General features: G+C 36.2%; 1 protein-coding gene across 10 annotated transcripts in view; it reads left to right on the forward strand.

Annotated features, from left to right (window-relative positions):
• The window catches only part of INPP4B (inositol polyphosphate-4-phosphatase type II B), an 837,179-nt gene that overhangs the window by 325,868 nt on the left and 487,085 nt on the right, over positions 1–24,226 (forward strand). The gene's annotated exons all lie outside the window — the stretch shown is intronic.

The raw sequence follows: 24,226 nt of genomic DNA on the forward strand, positions 1-24,226 counted from the left end.
AAGGCATGATCTTGTAGTGTGTTTCGTTTTGTTTTGTTTTCTGGTCCTGAACCAATAAAATGGTTGTGAAATTCTTTTTATTCCATCCCTAATATGTTAAAATGATAACTAGAGTCTGTCTGGTAATACTAATAGACAGAGGAACTCTGTGAAAAAGTTCTATCTTCCTAAACAACATTATTTGGAGTTAAGAGGGAACAGAATAAGGAACCCAAAGCTGAAATGCTGAAAAGGAAATGTGATAAAAATGTTTACAACCCTATTAATGGTAATAATTTCTACTGGTTGCCTGGCATATATGCTAGGTTATAAGTTACTTAATATTTAAGAATATACTTGGGTATATTGTAGAAAAGGTTGAAATCAACTGAGTATGCCCAGGTTTATCCAGAATCTGCTTTCAGCTACTGAATGGATATAAGTGCAAAGGATCAGCTAAAAATCAAGGGTAGAGCTCTCGTTTCTTTAAAGGGGAGGGTCTAACTTTGATGGGTCACAAAACTTAAGGGTACAAAAATGTGACTTTATATACCTGTCTATTTCAAACCCCAGTTCTGCCTCATGGTAGCAAACATTATCCTTGTTAGTTCCCCATAAATTCAGAATCACCCCTTATTCTCCACTCTAAGTGACACTTCAGTCCTGGGGGGCTTCTGTCCTTTTCTGGAATAAAGGTGGGCAACATGAGGACTTGTTTCTCATTTAGCCTTTGACCTATGTACAAAATCATGTGGCCCTAGGTCATAATCTTTATTACCTTATCTCCTGATTATTTTTCTGCCAAGTAAGGACCATATAGTCAATGTCATTTTCTGTTGCAGTATCAGTTGTCATGATCCAATGAAAGGAATCTCATGGTTTTTTTTTTTTTTTTTTTTTTTTTTGGTCTAATTTTCATTTTTCAGGGTCTTCACTTCCATCTCTCTCTAAGATATTCAGGACAAAAGATGGTGTGATCTTGTAGTGGGTACCTCAAAGGGGTTTTGCCCTTTTAGATTTATTAGCATCCTCTCTGTCTCTCTATCTCCCTCCCGCCCCTCTTTCATTCCTTTCCGTCCTCCTAAGATCTACATAATTCATGGTGCACAGAAATATTTAGCTTTTCTTCCACAACATTCTCTGCTGCAGGAAGAGAATGACTTCTCTTTGGGTTGAGACGACTGTGGACAATCACATTCCTGATATTCCTCAGGATTTCCTCCACATAATGATGATGCATGTGCCAATGTGGTGTGGATGTCCCCAGGTGCCTGTTGTCCCCAAGGACTCCAGATAAGTTGCTGGGCACAGATCTCCTCTATTTTTGGTTTCCCCAACATATCTGGAGCAAAAGAGTGGACAGGGTCAAGGACATTTTCCCCCCCAAATACCTTCTCTTGCTTATTTTCTTAATTCTTTTTTCTTTTTATCTTTAGAAAATTAATTTAAAGAAAAAACATAAATTAAAACATTTTATGGCTTTCCCTTTGGTTTTTTCATGGCAACAAGATAAGTTTCTAAACCAACCTATTAAATATATTATAACCTCTGTAGCCTTCTCACTCTTAATCATTCTCCTTGATCACAAACTCTAAATTTTCTGAACTCCTCTAAAACCTGCCCCACTGAAATAAATCAAATACTCAGGTAGAGTTGGGGAGAATCTAATGGGACTATTAGCCCATGATTTAGAGAGTACATATTTACTAATATAGCCCAATACTGCATTAATATCAGCAGCTGCCTCAAATATTGGCTTATTAAAAATTCGGAGAATTAGCATCTATACATTTTTCTGTGTAAATTGCTTCCCTACTCATGCATATACTATTGAATATTAGAACTAAATCACAGACCAGAATATTAATCATTAGGTCACCCATTATGGTCTCTTTTAAAATCTTTGGGGAAAATATGACTCAGTCAACTAATACATTTTCTGTTTCATGTAACTTGGCATTACCTATAAAGGTAAGGAGGTACAATTTATGCTTTTATCCAAATCACTGATTAAAATTTTAAACAGGGCTCAGCCAGGTGTTGCATAATGCCAGTTATAGACAGAATCAGGTATGGGTGACTGAGACATTTCAGCTCAATCTAACTATTAAAATTCAGCTCACATTTTATCATCTTTTTAACCAAGATATCAATATTGACTTTTTAAAATGTTTTCTGAAATTAAGAATAAACTATATTATCAAGAACTGTTGATGTATCTGGATGGCTCATCAGATAAGCATCTGCCTTCAGCTCAGGTCATGACCCCAGAGTCCTGGAATTGAGCCTCACATAGGGCTCCCTGTTCATCAAAGAGCCTGCTTCTTGCTCTCCCCCACTGCTTGTGCTCTCTCTCTCTCTCTCTCTTGCACTATCTCTCTCTCTCAAATAAATAAAATCTTTAAAAAAGTAACTTATCAAGAGAGATAACAAAGAAGAAAAATGCAGATATTTTTTGTTGTTTGTTTAAAAATTATGCTAAACGTCCTCTGTAACAGTGGTTTTTCACCTGAGGGTGATTCTGCTTTCTTTCTCCATAGAGAGTCAGCAAAATCTGAGGAGGTTTTGAATTGCTACAATTTGTATGTAGCAAATTGTATGGGGTATGGTCATCACTTACTCTGATGTCCCTGGCATCTAGTGGATAGAGATCATTTCTGGGGCTACGCATACTTTAACATGTAGAACACTTCTCACAACCAAAGACTAACCAGCCTAAAATATCAATAATGGACTGTTGAGAAAATCTGCTCTACACATTGCTTTTTAATGTTTATGCTCATTACTTCTTCTTCTTCTCCTCCCCCTCTTCCTCCCCCTCCTCCTCCTTCTTCTTTTTTTAAAATGCTCCTTACTTTTAAAGAAGTGTCTTTCCCCAATTATGGAGATCTGCACACTTCATGGTATTAGTCTCTCCTTTAACTCCATTAACAAGAAAACCCTAGTGCTAAAATCTCATTATTTCCCAAAACAGTATTCTAAACATTCAGTATTCAAAACATACTATTCATTGCTCTGAGAAGTAAGAATATCAAGATCTTTTTCTGTATTGTAGATTCACAAAACACACTATTATTTCAAAACCCGAGGCATCTGGTAATAAAAAATATTTTTAATGTTATTCAAGAAAATAGACTTATTTTGATAAAGGATAGCATTTTTCTCAGCACATCTACTTATTGAATAAACTCTGTCTGTCAACAGTTTTAGTACCATTATTTCGATTAGGCTACTTAGTAAAGTCTAGAAGCACATACTCATGTTCATTAGGTACTGAAATTAAAAGTTGTTCTTGAATTAGTTATGATAAGGCTAATTGCCTTAGCAAATGACCCCCGGGTACTTATGAGCAAATGACACCCTGAATCATCATTGTCTGAACACAGTAAAAGCTTATTGTTGGCTTATGTCACTGCCTAATGCAGTAAGCAGGCACGGATGATGAGAACTCTTCTCCACATAGTCATTCTGGGGTATGGTCACCTTCAACCTCAAAGGTGCATTTATCTTCAGAAAGAAAGCATTCTTTATGAAAATAAAATGTCTGTTCTGGATACTGGATCCACTTCCATCCCCTTCCTATGTATTGTTCCTTGTCAGAATTGCAAAACATGGTAGCAAGAGTCTGAACTTCTCAACTTCCTTACTCTGATGTTCTGGATGCAGTTTGGTTTCTGCCAAGGAGTCTTCTCATCCTGAGATCTGGAGAATGCAAGGGAGACAATGACACTTAGAAGTGCAGATGGGCTGGATCCACTTCCACTTATCTTCAATGTATGGCTTCAGGGTCATTTTAGAAGGGGAGATAATGTGGGGGAGCCATACTAGATCCATAAACTCCTTAGATCACAGATCACTTTGTCTTACACTCCTTGGCGAAAACTTGTTATAAGGGGACTAGGAAATGTCGCTTCCCATCAACAACACTATGCTGTGAAAGAGAACAATTCTTGGGCAGTCCGCTCTTTATTTCTGCTCTAATGAAGAGGGTTTTTTGTTGTTGTTTTTGACAGAATTCTGCCTAAGAAGAGAATTATATTACTTAGAAGAAAAATTTGGACAAGGTATTTGAGGCAAAGAATAAAATGTTGGGCACATATTGAAAAGCAAAACAAAACGAAAACAGAACAAGAAAACCTTCAAAGTTCTAAAGATTTCCTTTTGTTTCATATAGATTATTAGAATGAAATTGCTTATTCAAGTTGGGGGTAGAGGCTGGGACAGTGAATGATTTCGTATGGTAGAGAAGAGAGGAAACTGACATTCTTGGAAGATGTTTGTGTATTAGAGGAATGAGAAAGCCTGATAAAGACAAGGGAGAACAAAGAAGGAAAACGGTAGGGGAGGCCATGATTGCAGGAAGTTTTTGAATTTAAAACAATGCTTATATCTGTGTTTGGAACAAGATAAAATGAGATGATACAGGAGAAAACCAAGAGAATAGAGTTATCAGCATCAGGGTTACACTCTGTAAACTAAATTGTAATATCATCAGAAATGCTTACAGAGTACACATTATTTTTCCTAAATAGTGGCATTGTATCAGTTAGGGTTCAGTGCAACAGAACAGAAAACAATGCTAGGTACTTCAACAGAAACAGTGCACTTCAGGCAAAAATGGGTTTAATATAAAGATTAATTGTTTACAAAAATCTTTAACAATTTCGAGGAGTAGAAGTCAGGAAGCCACCACAGGACTTTTGGTATCAAAGCTTTTACGAAACTCCAGGCTCCAGAGATCAGCAACTGCTGCTACCTCAGCTGCATTGCTGCCAAGTCACAGCCTCCCTCCAACCACCAAGCAAGTGAAAAACATGGGGTCCAACTGCCACTGACACCCACTTCTGCTAGAGCCCATCTGCACTTCTAAGTGTCATTGTCTCCCTTGCATTCTCCAGATCTCAGGATGAGAAATCTCCCTGGCAGAAACTAAATTGCATACAGAACATCAGAGTAAGGAAGTTGAGAAGTTGAGAAGTTCAGACTCTTGCTACCATGTTTAGCAATTCTGACAAGGAAAAGAACATAGGAAGGGGATGGAAGTGGATCCAGTATCCAGAACAGACATTTTATGTTCATAAAGAATGCTTTCTGGAATCGTTCATTTCATTAAAAGCTTAGTGATTTTTTTCCCTTCTATATATTATATTAGTATTTATAAAAGTTATCTAAAATGTACTAATGATTTGATCAGAAATCCAAAGCCTATCTCTTCCAGTCAGCTCCCCCTACCCCCAAAGACCCCTTTAACCAAAGACCTTTAATAGAAGCACAAGATATAAAACAGATTAAAAAAAAAAATGGAGTATTGGAGCTGGGGAATGGTGTGGGATTTTATTCAATCTGGCCAGTATCCTGCTCACCAGGCCCTCCCAGGCAACTTTACAGGGAGAATCAAATAAGAAACTTCGAGACTCCCTGGTCTGGATTGAGTAATGAAGATTTTGTTCTCACATCAACAAGACAATGTGAGAAAGAATAAATTGAGGCAGGGGGAAGGAGGCAGCAGTAATTTAAATTATATTTTCCAGACTATTGATCAAGTATTTTGATTGAACTGGCTGGTCAAGCTCAACTTGAGCTCAGCTACCGTGACTTCTGTTGAGTTGATCATCTGTTATAATTGACCTCATTGACAGACTGGTTGACCTAATACAAATAAATCTTCAAAGACAGTAACCTTTTGTCTGGTCACATTCCTCAATCAAATATACTTTGAAACATGTTTTGCTTCAGTCAGAAATGCTTTTTTTGTTGTTGTTAAATTGCCATGTAGGTATGCAAAATAAATGTCATCCAGCTGTTTTATGACCTCCCCAGACACTCAGGTATCTGGGTGACAAGTACAGCAAACATGTAGCAGGTGGTGTGAGCGGCCTGAAGCAAGTCTTGTATTCTCAACCTGGAGATAATCCAAACTTTCTGGTTTGTGAAAGGAGGAAGAGCTCTGGTTCACATCTGTTATCTTAGAGCCATGATTAACAAATGAACGTCTCCTCAGGGTGATGTGTGTGTGTGTGTGTGTGTGTGTGTGTGACAGAGAGAAAGAGAGAGAAAGAGTTGGCAGGGAGAGGGGGAGTTGTAACTTTTCCTCCCATGTACAGGCATATCTTGGAGATATTGTGGGCTCTGTTCCAAACCACTCTCATAAAGCAAATATTGTAATAAAGCAGGTCAAATGATTTTTTTTGTTTCCTAGCACATATAAAAGTTATACATGCACTACACAGGAGTCTATTAAATGTACAATAGCATTATGTCTAAAAAATGTACAAACCTTAATTTAAAAATAACTTGTAAAAAATGCTAACTATTAGCTGAGCTTTTAGCAAGTTGTAATATTTTTGCTAGGGGAGGGTCTTGCCTCAATGCTGGTGGCTGCTGACTGATCAGGGTAGGAGTTGCTAGAAGTTGGGATAGCTATGACAATTTCTTAAAATGAAGTTTGCACATCTATTGGCTCTTTCTTTCATGGTAGATTTTTCTGTAGTATTTGATGTTGTTTGATAACACTTACTCACAGTAGAATGTCTTTCAAATTCGGAGTCAGTCCTCTCAAACCCTGCTGCTTCTATATCATTGAAATGACAAGAAAAGATTTAGAATATTACATAAACTTGGTTGATATAGAATCACTAAATTTATGTAATATTCTACCCATCTTTTGTTGTCATTTCAACAATCTTTGCAGTATCTTTACCAGGAGTAGAGTCTATCTCAAGAAAACACTTTCTTTGTTCATCCATAAGAATCAACTCCTCATTGACTGTTAAAATTTTATATAAGATTGCAGCAAATCAGTCCCATCTTCAAGCGCCACTTCTAATTCTAATTCTCTTGCTATTTCCACCACATCTGCAGTTACTTCCTCAATTGAAGTCTTGAGCTCCTGAAAGTTATCCCTGAGGGCTGGAAATTCTATAATGTTGACATTTTGACTTCTTCTCATGAATCATTAGTGTTCTTAATGGAATCTGGAATGATGAATCTTTTCTGGAATTTTTTTAATTGACCTTTCCCAGATCAGAGGAATCTCTATTTATGGTAGCTAGAGCCTCATGAGATATGTATTTCTTAAATAGTAAGACTTGAGAAAGTTGAAATGACTCCTTGATCTGTGGGCTACAGAATAGATGTTGTGTTAGCAGGCATGAAAAAACATTCATCTCATTGTACATTTATATCAGAGCTTTAGGGTGGCGAGGTATATAGCCAATGAGCAGTAATATTTTGAAAGTAGTCTTTTTTTCTGAGCAGTTGTTCTCAATAGTGGGCTTACAGTACTCAATAAGCCGTGCTGTACAGAGATGCACTGTCATCCAGGCTTTAGTATTCATTTGTAGAGCACAGACGGAGTAGATTTAGCATAACTCTGAAGGGCCCTGGGATTTTTTGATTGGTAGATGAGCATTGGCTTTAACTGAAAGTCATTAGCTATATTAGCCCCTGAGAGAGTCAGCCTGTTCTTTCAAGCTTTCACATTAGGGATTAACTTCTCTTCTCAAGCTGTGAAAGTCTTCCATATCATCTTCTTCTAGTATAAGGTTGTTTCATCTACACTGAAAATCTGTTGTTTAGGGTAGCCATTTTCATGAATTGTCTTGGCTGGATCTTAGTGCAGCATCCACATTAGCCCTTGTTGCTTCTTTTATTCTGCATTTTGGTATTGTGGAGATGGCTTCTTTCCTCAAACTTCATGACCCATCCTCTGTCAGCTTCCAGCTTTTCTTCTGCAGCTTCCCCACCACTCTCAGCCTTCATAGAACTGAAGAGAATTACAGCCTTGATGTGGATTAGGCTTTGGCTTAAGGGAATGTTGTTGCTGGTTTGATCTTCTATCCAGACCACTCAGATTTTCTCCACATCAGCAATAAGTCTGTTTCACTTTTTGCTTAGTTTTGCTTTGTTTTTAAAGATTTTATTTGAGAGAGAGAGCACAAGCAGGGGGAGCAGCAAAGGGAGAAAGAAGCAGGCACCCCATTGATGTGGGGCTTGATCCCAGGACCATGGGATCATGACCTAAGCCTAAATTGAACTACCCAGGCACTCCCGCCCCATTTCTCTTCCTTATTTTTCATGTGTTCACAGAAATAACGCTTTTAATTTTCTTCAATAACTTCATGTGCATTTACAACTTGATTAACTGGTGCAAGAGTCCAAGATTTCAGCCAGTCTTGGCATTCAACATGCCTTCCTCACTAATTTTTATTATTTTTAGCTGTTCATTTAAACTGAGAGATGTGTGACTCCTCCTTTCACTTGAACATTTAGAGACCATTGCAGGGTTACTAACTGAATGAATTTTAATATTGTTGTGTCTTAGGGAATAGAGAGGCCCAAAGAAGGAGAGAAAGATGAGAAATGGCTAGTCAGTGGAGCAGTCAGAACATGCACAATACCAGTTTTTTGCTGTCTCATATGGTTGCAGTTTGCAACATCTTAAAACAATTACAATAGTAACATCAAAGACCACTAATCACAGATCACCATAAAAAAGTATAGTAATAATGAAAAAATTTGAAATATTGGGTTAATTACCAGAATGTGACAGGAGACACAAAGTGAACAAATGCTATTGGAAAAATAGCATTTTCCAATAATGCTTGATGCGGAGTTGCCACAAACCTTCAATTTGTAAAACACACAGTATCTGCAAAGTACAATAAAATGAGGTATGCCTGTACAGAAAAAGAGGCCCAAACAGAGCCAGGATCAAGCTCATGTAATTTCATACTTCAGCATTGTCTCTTTTTTTTTCTTTTTCTTTTTTAACTGAATCTTTTTGGTCCATTGGTTTAAAAAAAAAAAGAAAGAAAGAAAGAAAAAGAAGTGCCATTCATAACTATAAAGATCTTCTTGCAGCATCTAAGTTAAAAGAAGTCATATTTCCATAAAGAATTTATTTTATTAAAACAATTTGGTGAAAGACCTCCTTAACCTTCATGCTCATGCCTGCAATACGGACATGTGAAGATACTTCTCATCTTGAAATTAGCTAAAATCTCAAAGTAGCTTTTTCGCCAAGGTGCAATTTATATGCTTTTTGGTGTTTACAGCAAGTGAATCTTTCCAATTCTTTAAGGCAATACTTAGTATGAGTCATATTTTCTGCAACTGGCATATTCATTCAAGGCATCTTTTTATGATATCACAAAGACTTATGATACCCAGTGTTACAAATATTTAGGCAAGATAAATGGGAGTTTGCTTGAAAGATTATAGTTCAAGAATTTAGCTTCATGGTTATGTAAGTTCCTATTATATCTGATTTTAAATATGTATATATACTCACATACATAAAATCCTGATGCATTTACTAGAATATAGTTAGAATGTCAACATTATTTTTATAAGTTTCTGCCCTGTCACTGAGTTTGCAAGAAATTATTTTTAATGTATTACCATTTTTAACACACTCCAGATTGTTGGCTGCCCTTCTTGCCATGTGGATTTAACCAATTTAGCAGTCGGTGTTGAATGTGTTCCATATTTAAAAAAATAATGCTTACAAAGAAGGAGTATGGGAAGCCGCTTACATAAGGATTTAGGTAGCTGATTAACAGTGAAAGCGAAGCTGTGCTTTTTGGTGCTTGTCCTATAAAGGTCATTCATGGTGATCATTTCCCAGAATCCTTAAAGTTCAGGTGAGGGGTTTCTTGTTTTTTAAGGTTCAGAAATTTAAAAAAAAAAAAAAGATTGGGAATGATAATTTTCTTGAAATAAGAATTTATACATCCTGTACTCTAGCTTACTGTAGTTTTTTATTGCATCATTTTGAAACGAAGATTTGAAAAATTCTAGGTAAATTTTGAAGTAATTATTAAATATTTCTGGAGTCTGTGTGGTGTAAGATATTTTTCATTTTCCTTCCCTCCCTGTCTGTTTGTCTCTCTTTCTACACATATGTAGGCTTGTGTGTGTGTGTATAACATCTGCTATCTGAGAACTGGCTTATCTTCTGTTTTTGTTCATTCAGGCAGCATCTTATATATATGTATGCAAACTCCATCAAAAGTATCTACTTTGACTTCTTTTTAAGAAACTTCTCTGCCCCCTCTCACACCCGACCTAGGCCCTATTTCTCTCACTTCCCATTCCCATCTCTGGAAATTTGTGTCTGCTGATATTCCAGAGCTTAGCAGTTTTCAGTTTGAATATGTACACATTGCTTAATTTGAAAGTATTCCCTTGCTATTTATGAATCACAGCCATTGTGCTGTTAATTAAGCATGATTACCATAATATCTCTTATTTCCTGAAACTTATGTCTAGTAAATCCCTTGAAAATTATTTGGGATTAGTTGGAGTAGTTTCAGATGGAAAAATGAAAGTTACATTAAGAGAGAGCCAAATTTCTATAGTGCTCCCCTCAGATCAGTCCCATTCAGACCTCAGACGGAGGTGTTCTGGGAGCTGGTTACACACTGAAGTCCAAGATGATTGCCGCATGTGTGGAAGACACATACTACTTCATTTTCTCTCCCTTCTCTCTCCAGAGTTCAGCATAACCAAATGTAGGAACAATAACAGAATTCCAATGAGGTATTTTTTTTTAATTTGAGTATAGTTGACACACAATGTTACATTAACTTCAGGTGTACAGCATAGTGATTCAACTTATCTATACCTTATTCTATGCTCACCACAAGAATAGCTACCATCTGTCATTATACAACACTATTACAATGTCATTGACTATATTCCCCATGCTGTGCCTCTTATTCCCCTGGTTTATTCATTCCATGATGGAAACCTGTATCTCCCACTCCCTTGCACCCATTTTGTCCATCCTACCACTCTCCTCCCCTCTGACAACAATAGTTTGTTCTCTGTAGTTATAGGTCTGCCTCTGCTTTTTTGTTGTTTATTCATTTGTCTTATTTTTTTTAGATTTAACATATAAATGAAATCTTATAGTATTTGTCTTTTTCACTGTAATACCCTCTAGGTGCATCCATGTTGTTGTAAATGTCAAGATCTCATCTTTTATTATGGCTGAATAATATTCCATTATCTATATATAAATTTTTATATATGCCACATTTTCTTTATCCATTTGTTTATCAGTGAACACTTAGGTTGCGTCCATATCTTGGCTATTGTAAATAATGCTACAATGAACACAGGGGTGCATATATTTGGCTTTTTAAATTAATTTTTTAAATTTTTTATAAACATATAATGTATTTTTATCCCCAGGGGTACAGGTCTGTGAATCACCAGGTTTACACACTTCACAGCACTCACCATAGCACATTGGGGACCGTCCCCAATGTCCATAACCCCATCACCCTCTCCCAACCCCCTCCTTCCAGCAATCCTCAGTTTGTTTTGTGAGATTAAGAGTCACTTACAGTTTGTCTCAATCCCATCCTGTTTCATTTATTTTTTTCCTACCCCCCAAACACCCCATGTTGCATCTCCATTTCCTTGTATCAGGGAAATCATATGATACTTGTCTTTCTTCAACTGACTTATTTTGATAAACATAATACCCTCTAGTTCCATCCATGTCATTGCAAAAGGCAAGATTTCATTTCTTTTGATGGCTGCATAGTATTCCATTGTATATATATATATACACCACATCTTCTTCATCCATTCATCTGTTGATGGACATCTAGGTTCTTTCCGTAGTTTGGCAATTGTGGCATTGCTTCTATAAACATTCAGGTGCATGTGCCCCTTCGGATCAGTACGTTTATATCCTTAGGGTAAATACCCAGTAGTGAAATTGCTGGGTCATAAGGTAGCTCTATTTTCAACTTTTTGAGGAACCTCCATGCTGTTTTCCAGAGTGGTTGCTCCAGCTTGCATTCCCACCAACAGTGTAGGAGGGTTCCCCTTTCTCTGCATCCTTGCCAGAATCTATCATTTCCTGACTTGTTAATTTTAGCCATTCTGACTGGCGTGAGGTGGTATCTCATTGTGGTTTTGATTTGTATTTCCCTGATGCCGAGTGATGTGGAGCATTTTTTCATGTGTCTGCTGCAAAGAAGACATCTTTGCAGAAATGTCTGTTCATGTCCTCTGCCCATTTCTTGATTGGATTATTTGTTCTTTGGGTGTTGAGTTTGCCAAGCCCTTTATAGATTTTCTATAATAGCGCTTTACCTGATATGTCATTTTCAAATATCTTCTCCCATTCTGTCAGTTATCTTTTGGTTTTGTTAATTGTTTGTTTGTTTGTTAACTGTTTCCTTTGCTGTTCAAAAGCTTTTGATCTTGATGAAATCCCAATAGTTCCTTTTTGCACTTGCTTCCCTTGCCTTTGGCGATGTTCCTAGGAAGAAGTTGCTGCAGCTGAGGTCCAAGAGGTTTCTGCCTGTGTTCTCCTCAAGGATTTTGATGGATTCCTTTCTCACATTGAGGTCCTTCATCAATTTTTAGTCTATTTTCATGTGTGGTTAAGGAAATGGTCCAGTTTCATTTTACTGCATGTGGCTGTTCAATTTTTCCAACACCATTTGTTGAAGAGGCTGTCTTTTTTCCATTGGACATTCTTTCCTGCTTTGTCAAAGATTAGTTGACCATAGAGTTGAGGCTCTATTTCTGGGCTCTCTATTCTGTTCCATTGATCTATGTGTCTGTTTTTGTGCCAGTACCATACTGTTTTGATGATGACAGCTTAGCAATAGAGCTTAACGTCTGGAATTGTGATGCCACCAACTTTGGCTTTCTTTTTTAATACTTCTTTGGCTTTCTTTTTCAATATTCCTTTGGCTATCCAAGGTCTTTTCTGGGTCCATATAAATTTTAGGATTATTTGTTCCATTTCTTTGAAAAAAATGGATGGGATTTTGATAGGGATTGCATTAAATGTATAGATTGCTTTAGGTAGCATAGACATTTTCACAATATTTGTTCTCCCAATCTGGGAGCATGGAACATTTTTCCATTTCTTTGTGTCTTCCTCAATTTCTCTTGTGAGTACTTTATAGTTTTCTAAGTCCAGATTCTTTGCTTCTTTGGTTAGGTTTATTCCTAGGTATCTTATGGTTTGGGGTGCACTTGTAAATGGGATTGATTCCTTAATTTCTCTTTCTTCTGTCTTGCTGTTGGTGTATAGAAATGCAACTGATTTCTGTGCATTGATTTTATATCCTGACACTTTGCTAAATTCCTGTATGAGTTCTAGCAGTTTTGAAGTCTTTTGGGTTTTCCACATAAAGAATCAAATCATCTGCAAAGAGTGAGAGTTTGACTTCTTTGCCAATTCTAATGTCTTTTATTTCTTTTTGTTGTCTGATTGCTGAGGCTAAGATTTCTAGTATTATGTTGAATAGCAGTGGTGATAACAGACATCCCTGCCATGTTCCTGACCTTAGAAGAGAAGCTTTCCATTTTTCTCCATTAAGAATGATATTTGCGGTGGGTTTTTCATAAATGGCTTTGGTAATATTGAGGTATGTGCTCTGTATCCCTACACTTTGAAGAGTTTTGATTAGGAAGGGATGCTGTACTTTGTCAAATTCTTTTTCAGCATCTATTGAGAGTATCATATGGTTCTTGTTCTTTCTTTTATTAATGTATTGTATCACATTGATTGATTTGCTGACGTTGAACCAACCTTGCAGCCCTGGAATAAATCCCACTTGGTCATGGTGAATAACCCTTTTAATGTACTGTTGGATCCTATTGGCCAGTATTTTGGTGAGAATTTTCACATCTGTGTTCATCAAGGATATTGGACTGTAATTCTCTTTTTTGGTGGGATCCATGTCTGGTTTGGGGATTTTGAGTTTGGAAGTTTTCCTTCCGTTTCTATTTTTTGGAACAGTTTCAGGAGCATAAGAATTAATTCTTCTTTAAATGTTTGGTAGAATTCCCCTGGGAAGCTGTCTTGCCATGGACTTTAATTTGTTGGAAATTTTTGATGACTGCTTCAATCTGCTTACTAGTTATGGGTCTGTTCAGGTTTTCTATGTCTTGCTGGTTCAGTTGTGGTAGTTTATATTTTTCTAGGAATGCATCCATTTCTTCCAGATTGTGAAATTTGTTGGTGTAGTGTTTCCCATAATATGTTCTTATAATTGTTTGTATTTCTTTGGTGTTGGTTGGGTTCTCTCCTCTTTCATTCATTATTTTATTTATTTGGGTCCTTTCTCTTTTCTTTTTGATAAGTCTGGCCAGGGGTTTATCAATCTTATTAATTCTTTCAAAGAACAAGCATCTAGTTTCGTTGATTTGTCCGATTGTTTTCTTAGTTTCTACTTCATTGATTTCTGCTCTGATCTTTATGATTTCTCTTCTCCTGCTGGGTTTAGGCTTTCTTTGCTGTTCTTTCTCCAGCTCCTTTAGGTGTAGGGGTAGGTTGTGTATTTGAGACCTTTCTTGTTTCTTGAGAAAGGCTTGAATTGCTATATATTTTCCTCTCAGGACCACTTTCACTGCATCACACAGATTTTGAACCATTGAGTTTTCATCATCATTTGTTTCCATGAATTTTTTCAATTCTTCTTTAATTTCCTGGTTGACCCATTCATTCTTTAGAAGGATGCTGTTTAGTCTCCATGTATTTGGGTTCTTTCCAAATTTCCTCTTGTGATTGAGTTCTAGCTTCAGAGCATTGTGGTCTGAAAATATGCAGGGAATGATCTCAGTCTTTTGATACCAGTTGAGACCTGATTTGTAACCCAGGATGTGATCTATTCTGGAGAATGTTCCATGTGCACTAGAGAAGAATGTGTATTCTGTTGCTTTGGAATGGAATGTTCTGAATATATCTGTGATGTCCATCCTGTCCAATGTGTCACTTAATGCCTTTATTTCCTTCTTGATCTTTTGCTTGGATGATCTGTCCATTTCAGTGAGAGGGTTGTTAAATTCCTTTATTATTAATGCATTCTTGTCAATGAGTTTGTTTAATTTTGTTATTAATTGGTTTATATAGTTGGGTGCTCCCATTTTAGGGGCATAGATATTTAAAATTGTTAGATCTTCTTGTTGGACAAACCCTTTGAGTATGATATAGTGTTCTTCCTTATCTCTTATTATAGTCTTTGGCTTAAAATCTAATTGATCTGATATAAGGATTGCCACCCCAGGTTTCTTCTGATGTCCATTAGCATGGTACATTGTTTTCCATTCCCTCACTTTAAATCTGGAGGTGTCTTTAGGTCTAAAATGAGTTTCTTGTAGGCAGCATATTGATGGGTTTTGTTTTTTATCCATTCTGATACCCTGTGTCTTTTGAATGGGGGTATTTAACCCATTTACATTCAGGGTAACTTTTGAGAGATATGAATTTTATGCCAGTGTATTGCCTGTAAGGTGACTGTTACTGTATATTGTCACTGTTCCTTTTTGATCTACTACTTTTAGGCTCTCTCTTTGCTGAGAGGACCCCTTTCAATATTTCCTATAGAACTGGTTTGATGTTTGCAAATTCTTTCAGTTTTTGTTTGTCCTGGAAGCTTTTTATCTCTTCTTCTATTTTCAATGATAGCCTAGCTGGGTATAGTATTCTTGGCTGCATGTTTTTCTTGTTTAGTGCTTTGAATATATCATGCCAGTTCTTTCTGGCCTACCTGGTCTCTGTGGCTAAGTCTGCCGTCAATCTAATATTTTTACCATTGTATGTTACAGACTTCTTTTCCTGGGCTGCTTTCAGGATTTTCTCTTTGTTGCTAAGACTTGTATATTTTACTATTAGATGCTGGGGTGTGGACCTATTCTTATTGATTTGGAGGGGGGTTCTCTTCACCTCCTGAATTTTGGTACTTGTTCCCTTTGCCATATTAGGGAAATTCACTATAATAATTCTCTTCAATATACCTTCTGCCCCCCTCTCTCTTTCTTCTTCTTCTGGAATCCCGATTATTCTAATGTTTTTCATCTTATGGTGTCACTTATCTCTCAAATTCTCCTCTCATGGTCCAGTATTTGTTTCTCTTTTGCTCAGCTTCTTTATTCTCTGTCATTTGGTCTTCTATATCACTATTTCTTTCTTCTGCCTCATTTATCCTAGCAGTGAGAGCCTCCATTTTTTTATTACACCTCATTAATGCTTTTTTTTATTTCAACTTGGTTAGATTTTAGTTCTTTTATTTCTCCAGAAAGGGCTTTTTTCTCCAGAGAGGGATTCTCTAATATCTTCCATGCCTTTTTTGAGCCTGTCTAGTACCTTGAGAATCATCATTCTGAACTCTAGATCTGACATTACCAGTGTCCGTATTGATTAGGTCCCTAGCCTATGGTACTGCCTCTTGTTCTTTATCTTTGTAGTGACTTTTTCTGCCTTGTCATTTTGTCCAGATAAGAATATATGAAGGAGCAAATAAAATACTAAAATGGTGGCAAAGACCCCAGGAAAATGCACTTTAATCAAATCAGAAGAGACCCCAAATCATGGGGGGGTGGTGGAGAAAGGGGATAAAAAGAATTTCAGAAAAAAATATTTAAAAAAGAAAACAAATAAATAAAAAATATAAAAAAGAAAAAGAATATATATATATTAGACTCGTGACTAGAACAGGGTCACTCACTTAATTTTGGGAATATTTTGGTCTTTTAGAAGAAACTACCTCCCAAAATTTTAAAGAATGAAAAACATATATAAGTGTAAACACACTGAAGGGATGGAATATGCCATAAGATGAAAAAAAAATTTTTTTTTCCTAATTTCTATAAAAGGAGTTGGTAAAATAAGTTGGTTGGGAGAATAAAGAAAAAGAAAGTGGAGAGAATTTGCTCAGGCCGGAGACTAGAACAAGCCCGGAGCTAGATTTAGGGCATATTTTGATCTATTAGAAGAAATTGCACCCCAAATTTTTTAAAGGAAAAAGCCCTATGTGTATACAAAAACTAAAGTTAGATACAATGACGGATAAAATATGAGTATAATAACGAAGGTTCAAAAAATTATTTTTTTTATGAAAGGTATCGTTAATATAAACTAGTTGAAAAATGTTAAAAGAGGAAAGGGTAAAAGTTTAAAAAAATTTAGCAGAAGAAAAAATAATTAAATTAACTGAAAGACTAAAGAATCATGTGGAGAAAGCCATGAATTCCATGCTTTGCTTTCTCCTACTCTGGAATTCTGCTGTTCTCCTTGGTAAGTGAACTTGGTCTTGGCTGGATTTCTTGTTTATCTTCTGGGGGAGGGGCCTGTTGTAGTGATTCTCAAATGTCTTGCCCGGGGTGGAATTGCACCACCTTTACCAGGGGCCAGGCTAAGTAATCTGCTTGGGTTTGCTTTCGAGAACTTTTTTTTTTTTTTTTTTTTTTTGCTTTCGAGAACTTTTGTTCCCTGAACGCTTTCTGTAGAGTTCCGGAGGATGGAAATGAAAATGGCGGCCTCCCAAGCTCTGGCCCGGAAAAGTCAAAAGTTCAGGGCCCCACTCCTCAGAGAAAAGCATTCAATCACTCCCATCTCCCTGATCTCCAACTGCGCTCTGAGCTCAGGCACCCTTTGACCCGTTCAAGGTAACCTGGAGCTGAGAGCTCACTCCTCAGCTCTGTCTCTGTAACCAGCTTCCCTGCTATAATACCTGCGAGCTCTGCAACACTCAGACACCCCTGATCCTTCTGTGACCCCAGGGGGCCAGGGGCCACGCTGACCCCACATGGGCTTCACTCCAATTTAGCCTCTGGAGTGATGTCCCTCAGTGGAGCAGACTTTTAAAAGTCCTGATTTTGTGCTCTGTTGCTCTGCTGCTTGCTGGGAGCCGGCTCCTCCCCACGAGGTCTATCTTCCCGTTGCTTTGGATTCACTTCTCCGCCAGTCCTACCTTTCAGAAAGTGGTCAATTTTCTGTTTCTAGAATTGTTGCTCTTCTTCTCTTCAATTTCCTGTTGGATTTGTAGGTGTTCGCAATGGTTTGATAAGCTATCTAGCTCATCTCCTGCTACCTGATGTTGTCTCAACCTGCTACTTCTCTACCGTCTTGACTCCTCCAGGGGTGCATATACTTGAATTAGTGTTTTCATTTTCCTTGGTTAAATACCCAGTACTAAAATTTTGGGATCATTTATTATGTCTGTTTTTTCTCTTTTTTTCTTACTTTTCTTTTTTTCTTTTTTTTAATTTAAATTCAATTAGCCAACATATAGTACATCATTAGTTTCAGATGTAGTGTTCAATAATTCTTCAGTTGTGTATAACACTCAGTGCTCATCAATTATGTAGTTCCTTAATGCTATTTCTAATTTTTTGAGGAACCTCCATACTGTTTTCCACAGTAGCAGTACCAACTTATATTCCCACCAACAGTACACAATGGTTTCTTTTTCCCCACATCCTTGCCAACATTCATTTCTTGTCTTTTTTATTTTAGCCACTCTGACTGGTGTAAGGTAATATCTCATTGTGGTCTTGATTCAAATTTTTCTGATAGCTAGTGATGTTGAGCATCTTTTCATGTGACTTTTCATGTTGGTTTGCCACCTGTATGTCTTTTTTTGGAAAAATGTCTATTCAGATGCTCTTCCCATTTTTGAATTGGGTATTTTTAAAGATTAATTTCAGCATTGAGCAAATGGCTAATGACTTTTACCTTAAATTGTACTTTGGAGCAATATATTTGGTATCAACAAAAAGCTATTTAGACAGTTTATGAAGGTTATTGATATTAACAACATGATAGTATTTTTCAAACTAAAATAATTTTTCCAAAATTAATCACTTAAGAAAGGCATAGTATATTCTCTAGACTGTAATTTTTTTCAAGTACCTCCAACTTTTTCTGTAAAATGTATCTTATAGGTGTAACTATTGACTACCATGAACCATAAGAGTATACACTATAAACATCAGTTTCATGGACCACAGTTTGGTTTTTAACATCAACAGAACATTGAAGGGGAAATGCAAGATTTGTACAAGACATTAGGTGTGGCTAAACATCATACTGAATACTTGGCCAAAACGGAAAACACGTTAGGTAAAACTATAGCTCATTTCCAATACATGAGATAGAAGTAATGCTTGGCTGTCTATTTTTTGTGGCAGGAACACAGTTTTAAGATCATAATAACAGGAGCACAAGGAAGATAAAAAGTTAACCTTTAGAAATTCACATGGAATAGTAATAAAATGTCAAACTATAAGAAAAAAATAATAGCAGAAGTTTAAAAAATATTTTTACTAAGAGTAATTATATATTATTTATTAAATTGCATTAAATCCCATCTGTATTCCCAGTTCTATGTTAGCTTTGGAAATACAGAGATTCTTACAGTCTAGCAGGATAGACAAACATATGACCAGTTAATCCTGCCTGGGAATTATGAGGCAGGGTATTTGAAGGGGAGAACTGCATCTTCAAGTAGGTATAGGGAATTTTCTAGACAAATGAGGCAACTCTGAAAAAAAAAAATATTTGTAAAGTTGTAGGTGAGGAAGAACATGAGGTATTTTGGAAACTGTACACTTATCAGCTGAAACATAGGCTTTTATAGAAGATAATTAGAAAGCGCCAAGGCCTGGTAGGCCGTGTGTATCTGCTTCCTTGATTAGAGCTTATCCTATGAAAATAGATCAATGGTACAAAGATTTCGTTTCATCCTTTAAATGAGTTTACTTGTTTAGCTACTATTTTTGTTTTTGTCTTTCTTTATCATGTTTCCCCAAATCAAGTGGTCTCATGAATCATTATACACATGCAAATGAGGAAAAGTCTATTGAACATTTTACTCTTAAAAATGTCATTTTCAGGGGTGCCTGGGTGGCTCAGTTGTTTAAAAGTGTCCTTTGCCATTTGTTTCAAATTTCCACAAAGTGATAGGTCACATAGATAGGAGCAGAGGTTTAGATGTGAGAGGGCTATGCATTTGAGAGATGAGGTAAGTGAAATCTAGAAACGTTTAAGTGACCTGCCCTTCACCAGAGGAAGCCAAGAAAATGAACATCAGCTCTCCCATCCTTGGCTATTTTGCCTGCGTGTGGTCAAGTTCATTGATGACAGGGGGGAAGATCCTAGCTTTCCAGATGCTGAGAAGTGCATGAAGAGGCATCTTCAGTTCTGGAGAGGCCAGGGCATGCTACTCTATATGCAGCTGCCACGTCTTTTGATTTCAGATGATAACAATTTATACTAGGAGGAAAATAAAATCTAAAATTGTAGAAAGACAGCAAATGATGATGACACAGTCTTTTGTTGATTTTCAGGTGGTTAATTATCAGTTGAATTAATGGTCATTTATCTTTTCCTGCTTAGAAATTGTTCAGTTCCAATTTTGAGAAGTTAAAGTCAGAAATGTTTTCTGAAGTGGAAAATGGAGAGAAGGAGGAGAGCTAATTATCAAAGTATAGACAGAAAAGAGATTTAGCAAATCAGCTAACATTGTTTATAGAAATATTAAATATAAGACTTTAGTTTTCATGAACCAAGTATTGAATGTTTAATTCTTATACAGTTAATTGGGAAACTTACTTTTGGACTATTAATCTGTCAATAGTTTTTCTTGAAAAAATAGGGCAATTATGATATAACTATACAGATGGTCCCCAACCTATGATGGTTCAACTTTCAACTTTATGATAGTGCAAAGCTGATTCAACTTCAGTAAAGTAAACATCATACTTTGAGTTTTGACTTTTGATTTTTTCCTGTGCTAGTGATATACAGTAGGGTACTCTCTTGTGATACTAGGTAGCAACAGTGAACCACAATTCCCAGTCACCAGGCACTCACAAGTGTGACTGCTGATACACTTACAACCATTCTTTACCCATATAACCATTCTGGTTTTCACTGTTAGTACAGTGTTCAACAAATTACATGACACATTCAATGCCTTACTATAAAATAGGCTTCATAATAGATGATTTTGCCCAATTGTAGGCTACTGTAAGTGTTCTGAGAATATTTAGAGTAGGCTAGGTTAAGCTATGATGTTCATTAGGTTAGGTGTATTATAAGCATTTTTGACTTAAGGTATTTTCAATTTATGATGGGTTTATCAGAATGTAATTCCATTGAAGGTCGAGCTTCCTCAATCTTCCGTATAGTTTGTATACAGATCCTCTGTATAGTGATGACACTTTTTAGTCTTGCAAAGTTTTGCTCTGTGGAGAGGAATGCAGTCAGAGAAGGGTAGGAGCAGACCCCTCTAAGTCAGGTCCTAAAATAAACACCATCCTCACCCAAGTTGAAGGCCAGCATGGAATTGGGGATATTACATATGATATAAATATATAGACTTTGGAGAAATGATGGGATATCCAGTTGAAAATTTTCTAAAGGGAATTGGAAATAACAGCTTGAAAATTGGGGTTGAGTATGTATGTTTTGGCTCTTTTTTAGAATTGATAATGGAAGCCTGGAGACTGAGCAAAATTTCCATGGAAAAAGAGTATGGGGTGGGAAAAAAGAGGATGATAGGGATGAACTTGGGAAATGTCTATACACATATAATTTATTGATAATAATACATATTATACATTGTATTATATTTATATATGATATATTATATAAATTATATGTATTATGATATCTGTTATATAAATTGTTTATATTAAATAATACATTATATATATATATATAATTACCATAAAAACAATTACAATTAAGGAAACACTAGGCGCCAGGCAGTCTGTATGGATTGGCTCATTTTAAACTCACAATCCATTGAAATAACTAATGAGATTAACCCTGTATTACAGATGAGAGAACTGCTATAGCTTGATTACTGTTCTTGCACTTCTACTTAATAAATGAAGAATAATAGCCATGGCAAAGAAACTGCTCACTTTTGCTCTCCTGTCATAGAGCTTACTTTCATTTACGTACAGACCCTCATAAGAAGTGTCTAGAGATCTGCCATGGGTACAGAAATGGTAGATTGCCTGAAGTGAAGGGAGTACCTGCTTGGAAATTTGTTTTTGTTTAAATGACATAAAATTGTTGACATTTATCTGGAAGCAAGAAAATCAGATTTAGCTCTCTCCATGTAGGTGGATGAACTAAACTCTCCTTCAGCTTCTCTCTATCATGGAGTTGTTCCTTAACTCAAGGAATAACAGCAGCAGATGAAAGATGTGTTTCCAGGTGCTCAGAGAACTTTTGTTGAATCACCAACTGACTGATGACATTTCTAATGTTTGGGATTCCTAGACAAATTGTACATAAGTGTAGTCATTTGTACAATCCCTCACGATGATATGTGCTTCTTTTTGGTAATGCATGAAAATTGAAGTTGTTTTAGATATTTTAATATGAACATCACACTGAAAGACACTAGAGAATGAACCCTTACTTCCCAGAAAATGTATTTTAAGAACAAATGGTATTATTTTCAGTAACAATTAAATTATGCCATACCTGTGAAAAAGAGTACAACAGATGTACTTGCTATTAGATAATTATAGAAATATATATAGTTTTCCTCTCTTAGATTAAAAACATTACCAGAAAATATGAAAAAGATGTAAAGGTAAGAAAAATCAAAACCTGATGACATTATATAATCTTTGCATACTTGGATCTATTTTATTCTGTGATGCCCATATAAAAAATATATATATCCATTTATTTATATTTATTTATTTATTTGAGAAATATATCTCTCAAATACATATATATATATATATGTACATACATATGAGTGATATATCTCTCAAGAAGAATTTTTTAAAGATTTTATTTATTTATTTATTTGACAGAGAGAGAGAGGGAGATCACAAGTAGTCAGAGAGTCAGGCAGAGAGAGAGGGAGAAGCAAGCTCCCTTCTGAGAGAGATCCGAGCAGAGGGCCTGATGTGAGACTCAATCCCAGGACCCTGAGACCATGATCTGAGCCAAAGGCAGAGGCTTAACCCACTGAGCTACCCAGGTGCATCGGCATAATACAATATTTGAAAGTATTTTTGATGACTTGAATTTGCAAGTATGGATCACATAGGATGGGCTATGTTATGGTAGAGAAATAAACAAATTCAAGATTTAAAGACTTAGAAAACTTAGAAGAACAAAAGACTTAGAAGAACAAAAACATATTTCTCACTCAAGATACATGTCTACAGTGGATTGGCCAGGGTGCTAATCAAAATCTTTACAACTGGAAACCAAGATGAATGAGTGTCTACCATTCCCAGCAAAGTCAGCCAGTGGCAGTGGCAAAGAAACCTTGCAAATTGTGCACTAGCTATCAAAGCATCTACTCAAAGATTACACCCATAACTTCTAATATTTCATTGGTCAGAGCAAGTTCATGGCTATGTTATCCTAATAAATATAATCCTACTGTGTGCATAGAAAAGGGGGGAAAGGAAACTTTTGGTTGACTGGCACTGATGATTACAACACTAGCCCTCGTTCTATGTGTTCAAAGAGGCAAATGTGAGGTTTGGATGTTTACAAATTGTCACAACTTTCAAAGGCAGGTTGTATTATTGCAGCTTCTTATAAACACATTATTTCATTTGTTTAAGTATTTTGCTAATGAGACCAAGGTGAAATTTTTATTACAATTTTGCTCTGTTTCACCTCACTTTGTTTTAAAAAGTATAATATGGGAATTGAGATAAGTTATGAAGAATGGATTTACTCCTGGGGTGCTTGGAGGGCTCAGTGGGTTAAGGATCTGATTCTGGATTTTGGCTCAGGTCATGACCTCAGGGTTGTAAAATCAAGTCCTGTGTCCATGAAGTCTGCTTACGATTCTCTCTTTCTCCCTCTACCCATCTCCCCTGCTCACCTCTGCTTATGAACTCTCTCTATATAAATATATAGAGAGAGACATATATAGAGACATCTATCTATCTATCTATCTATCTATCTATCTATCTATAGAGAGAGAGAGAAAGAAAGAAAATGTATTTATTCCTTTTTTAAAAAGTCAACAACAATTCTTGCTATGTTCATAGGGGGATGTTGACCAACGTGAACTTGAAAACTCAACATTATTTTTATTATTCGATTTTTAGAAGTATTTTTGTACATTTTATAATCCAGGGCAACATTGATTTCTATTTGTTAACAATCAAGATAAATGTTTGAAAGCTTATTGTTTTGAATCTTTAAGCTGAATAAAGATCAGACAAAGAGCTACTGTACAGTCCTCCTAGAATGATGCACAAATTTGTCCTAAACTGATTTGAAAGCAGACTGTCTTTTAAGAAAAACTTTATGATTGTTGCAGAGCAGGGAGAACATTTGTCTTGTGTATGTATTCATGCAACTGAAATAGAACCCATTCAAATTGTAAGACTGAGGATATATTTGCAATACATTTTGAACATTGCCCTCCAAAGATAAAAGGGTGAATGGCACAATCACTTTTTAGACCTATAATTTTAGGCACCA

This window comes from Mustela nivalis (assembly GCF_964662115.1).
Source record: "Mustela nivalis genome assembly, chromosome: 4".
Classification (NCBI taxonomy): Eukaryota; Metazoa; Chordata; class Mammalia; order Carnivora; family Mustelidae; genus Mustela; species Mustela nivalis.